This window comes from Pinus tabuliformis, chromosome 7 (assembly GCF_031772625.1).
Source record: "Pinus tabuliformis cultivar Carrire ecotype Pingquan chromosome 7, CPIR1, whole genome shotgun sequence".
NCBI lineage: Eukaryota > Viridiplantae > Streptophyta > Pinopsida > Pinales > Pinaceae > Pinus > Pinus tabuliformis.
In genome coordinates this window covers 1,586,685,289-1,586,690,651 of record NC_142293.1, presented here as the reverse complement: position 1 = coordinate 1,586,690,651, position 5,363 = coordinate 1,586,685,289, and the positions used below count along the sequence as shown (strand labels likewise).

Genomic DNA, 5,363 nt, shown 5'->3' with positions numbered 1-5,363 from the left:
ATCTGGAAGTTGCCTTTAGGGTACAAGTCCCCCGTGTTCCCTCATTCTGGTACTAAAATATTGTCCCTCACTCTACTAATAACATGACCAACAATTCCAGTGTCATGCCTTGTGGTTCGTGGCCAACAATTTCATTGTCATGGCTTATGGGTTGCCTTTGGCTTGTCGCAGTTATGCATGAGATATTGCATGCTATCTAATTACATTGTTATATCCCTATGTTGGGGTTTAGTTTTAGATTAATACAACAACATATGGTATTTTGTTTCCTCAGTGACCAAGGATTTGTAGAATACTTTGAAAGCTAATCTTTGATGGAAAAATGAGGTTGCAATTTTGGATGATAGATGATAGATGTAGGGCTTTAGGTTTTTGATGTTTGGGATTAATTGTGTGGCAAATTTTTACCCTCCACCTAGAGGAAGGTTTGTTATCCAAGCACATCATCGTCAACTCCTACCTATAAATAACGCAATTGAAGAACGAGTCGTGCATAAGGATAACTCTCCACCTGGAGGAAGGCTTGTTATCCAAGCACATCATCCTCAACTCCTGCCTAGAAATAATGCAGTTGAAGAATGAGTAGTGGACACGGATAACTCTCTTCTGGTCCGAGATCTTGTCACTTTGCGAGAGCATGTTTTTCTTCTCTTGAAAACATGTGATGGATGTTTTTCCTTACAAAAGGATGAGTTTGAATGTGCGTATGGTGAGAGCCTCCAAAGTCCCACTATCTAATATTGATAATCTTGTATGTGTTTTTGGTTCCAATTTGGACACCAATCTACTTAATGCCAGGGATTTCAAGAAATGGGACATCATGGGTTTGGGAAACAAGGTTTTTAAGACCAAAGTTTTGGTGGCTTCTCAAGAAGTGATTAGATGTGAGAAGCCTAATGGCTTAGAAATACAAGAAATTCAAGGGTTGAAGGCTTATGTACCATGGCTATGTAGGTATCCAGAGGTGGTTTATTTATGATAGCAACAGTTATGAAAAAATAGACGAAGTGATAACATCCTTGGGTTCTTTCAAGGTGAGTAGACATATGTGACCATGTATTAAAACCCAAGAGGTTGGATTCTCCCATTGTGCATTGTGAGCTCACCAGGAATGTGAATGGGCGATATTCATGGACGTAGATGAATTTCTGAATCCTATAGAATATATTCAGAATGAGACTATGCCAATAGATTCTACTCAAACAGGCTCTATAGTCATGGAAAGGCTAATCAATAATGCAACATCTGCATATCTAGGCTTATTCCAAATAGGATAAATCAGAGTTGATTGCCATAGATTTGGCCCATCTGGATTGAAGAAACACCCAAATAAAGGTGTGATAGAAGGTTACACCTACAGGCTGAACAAAACAGAGAGGCATAATTCTATCATTCTCTTATCTGCATCAAACCAAAGCCTGATAAACACAGTCCATCATTTTCATCTTAGACAGGGCTATCATTACATGAACCTTCTTATAGGATTTGGAGTGTTCAATCACTACAAATACCAAGTTTGGGACACATTCAAAGGAAAATTCTTCATAAGGGTGGAAACTTATGTAAAAGGTTGGCAAGAGAATCATAATGAAAGTTCTAAGGATCGAGCTCCTAAACTTTTTCTTACCATCCTTTGCCTGCAACAAACCAAAAATGAGCAAATACTCTAATCAACATAGACACAAAAGATTGGTTTACAAGTCTCAAGTATAAGGTACAACTAAATTTGTGAAATTTCTCAGATACTCTATTTTATATGTAGTATTATGTATGTTATGGATCATTTTCTATTGTCCAATTTGTTATATAAATGTATCGTAGCTTAAAGTATAATTAAGCATCCATTTTAGATGGGACAAGAGACATGGTAAAAGCATACAAAATGACCAATCTTAGACAGTACTTTGCAATGTAACTTAACATTATTTATTTCCATAATCAAAACATAAGAAATAAAAATACTCGCCAACCATCTAGGGGACTTTGGAATAAAGAAAAGGTCAAATATCACAAGAACACATGGGATAATCCCTACCAATACAAATCAAATATAAGTACCACTACAACTGTCCCTTAAAATACCAAAGATACACCCTAATTGACATCAATATGATCAATATCTAGATTCATAAGCTCTTTGGTACAAAATTGTACTAAAACTTGTTGTGGAGGAATAGAGATACATCGAGGATAAGATTAGGGCTACAAAATCCTGTTAGGTTGAGGTGTGATGTGCAATAAACTCAAGTTTCTCTACAAATCATAGTATGTGAAAGCCAACCAAATCAGTGCTATGTGAAGACTAATACTTAATCCTTTTATTGTGTTTTGCAAATATCATGCATCACTAACAAACTTGAGAGGCCACCAAAACTCATGATGTGATTAATCTGAAAGAATTTATCAAAATGACTATTATTGTCAATGCTTCATTGTATTAGCTTAAATTTCTAGGGACCTTTTTACAAGACAAAAGGGTGAAAAGTATGAAAATCTAGATTATCCCTAATTCCCTCTTTCCTAGAAAATAAAGCTGACTTCCATGGTTTAGAAACATCATTTTACAAATCATTAATAGTTAAGGGCACAAATTTAGACCATATAGAGCTACATACCTGTTGTGGCCAGCAACACCCCCCCCTTGTTCATTTAAGTGTTGTCCAAAATACTAAATGAATGGGGACCCTTAGTTAAATTTTAAAGAAAAAAGCAAGAGTTTCCTTTCTTCAAAATAAGGTTACCATCGTAAGCTTAGAAAGGTCTTTTGAATATTTTTAACCTAAGTCTACGATAAGGGAAATATCTTTAAAACCGCGTTGCAAAAAAGATAGGAAATGCCTCCATTTCTCTATAATATCGGTATGCGCAAGACTCTCGTGTTAAGCATAATATCGCATCGCAATAAAGTAATACTCATAAGGAAAAAACTTCAAGATTTACCGATCTGCGATAACACCGATCGCAAGATCGCATATCACAGAAATGAGCTAGCAAGATTCAGCAAACATTAAACTTCTGCGACCTGCGATGTTGCGATCGCTGCGATATTACATTCACGTGATCTGCGATGGTGCGATTTGTGATCGCGCGATCTGCGATGGTGCGATTTGCGATGGCGCGATCTGCGATGTTACAAAAGCAAATCATAAATCACTTCATCACGAATCCTTCGGGCACGCCATTCAAAGAAAAGCCACTTACCATAATCTGACTGAAGATCATGCGCTTTTAATGATAGTAAATGAATTAATTGTCAGTTATTAAATGAAATGAAGATGCGTGCTTTTGTAAAGAATTACTTCACGTAAGGTGGCATATTTGATATATCTGTTGCATTTAAAACTCTCCCATCACCTTTCTTGATCAGTCATTTCCATTTCACTCGTAATCTGCAGGAACGAAGAGCTAAGACGATTCAAAGCCAAACGCAGGAAGAAATGGGAAAGAAAAATAAAGCTCAAGGCTTTGAGGCGAAGGAAAAGACGAAGGAGATGGCGCCTTTGTATACAGACACAGCCTGTAATAGAGACGCAGGGATATCGACATGGGAAAGCATGTACAGACTGCTTGAAGAAGAGAATCCTAGAATAATGAAGGTTGCTGCTGTTGCGGGCTCACAACGCTCTTCTGAGGCGTCCTTAGAGGAGCTAGCATGTTCATTTCTTCACCGGATAGCAGCAAGGCCCAAAATTCTACCATATACGGATATGATCAAATGGATACTTGACAATGCAGAGATGAACAACAGACAATTCAAGGTTCAAGGACATGGGCTCATAGGCTCATTCGCTGCGCAAGATTTAAAGCTTATGTATCATCTTCTTGAACCGCAGGCGACTTACAATGCACAATTCGTTAAGAAATTTGTGGCAGAGAACCCAAACCTAGCAGAGACCACCAAAGATTGGTCCAAAAAAGAGGAGCCGTTCAAAAAAGACAAAAACGATGCTGCCACAAATGCCGATACTATGGATTGGGCCAAGATCTTTTCTGATAATCTATACACGGCTGTTATCAATTACCGGTCTAAAAGATCCTTGTCTCAAAGGATCTATCCTCCTTTTTATCTGTCCGCAAATGTTATGGATTCTATTTGTTATGTGTCTAAATTTCCCACTATGGGTTGGAAATGGACTACCCAGGACCCATTACCTATCCATGTTTATCATAAGGTGTTATGGCATTCTCAGTTCGTCCCACACTTCTACCAGATTTGTCACGGGCTTATCTTACCCTTGTATAGAATGATGTATGAAGAGACCACCCCGGGGTACCTACCAAATAAGCTACGACTGGAAGCAGAATGGAAGCAGAAGGCACAGGAAAAGGGAAAAGTGATCCAAGCATTAAACATGTTGAATTGGGAGTGTTACTGGGCATACTTGGTCAAGCCGCATAGTCAATGGATGACTGTGAAATGCATCATAAACGCGGCCGAAAAAGTGGTGCCAGCTCTCATAGATTTTGTTTTCGCAGCCCAGCTCAGCGCAGAAATCAGCCAGCCGACTCTCCTCAAGCCCATGATGAACACTTGCAGCTTTAAAGACCAAGTTCAGAAGTAGCCTTATTTTAGAATGTTGTTTTTTCTTTTAAATTAGATTAGAAAAAGGACGGTCATTTGAAAACCGCATCCTAAATTTTGTAAAAACACTATTATTAGAATTAAGAAGTAGTATTTTAACCCTTCTCATGCATTTAGAGAAAGGTCCAGAAATTTGTCAAAAACTTGTCCTCGGAACATGCACTTCTGCACCCTCAGAGGAGGTTTTGATGAATGGATGGATCGAGATTTATTAATGTTTGCATTTGATGTCTGCTACTGATGTTGCACTTTTGTACTCTTAGTAGATGTTAGAACAAGTAGAGATAAATCGTTTTTGCTTGAAGCTTATGGGTAGGATTAGTCATAAATGGTACTTTTATCTCTTGGCCATTTCTGCTTATATTCTTAAAGTGATATACAATTCTCAGTTGTTTATATGTTATTGCATGAATGTGTGAATTACCATTTGGCACTTTTGTACAATGGAGTCATTTATTTCTGTTTGATATATGAATAACTTATTATGCGATATGCTGTTCACAACTGTTTTGCCTAACTTTTTATGCAAAGTGGTTTATCTTAATTGATTTCTATTCTTATGATAGCTGAATGATCTTTATTACCAGTTATTGTTTGAAATCTCTTTAGATCGCATAATAGAAGAAATACACCTCGGGTTAGCGTAGATTAGATGTGTTGTTTCTCATTAGATTACAATAGCATAGAGTTAGTTTAGAAGTTTGAATTAAATTAGCTTTAAGTACTCTTAGATCAGCATCATCCAACTCTACACACACACACACACACCCTTAGATTGGGA

The 5,363-nt window shown here is 37.5% G+C and overlaps 1 pseudogene; it reads left to right on the top strand.

Annotated features, from left to right (window-relative positions):
* Window positions 1-706: 706 nt before the first annotated feature.
* On the top strand, window positions 707-1,670 carry LOC149254160 (glycosyltransferase family 92 protein At1g27200 pseudogene; annotated as a pseudogene).
* Window positions 1,671-5,363: the final 3,693 nt, after the last annotated feature.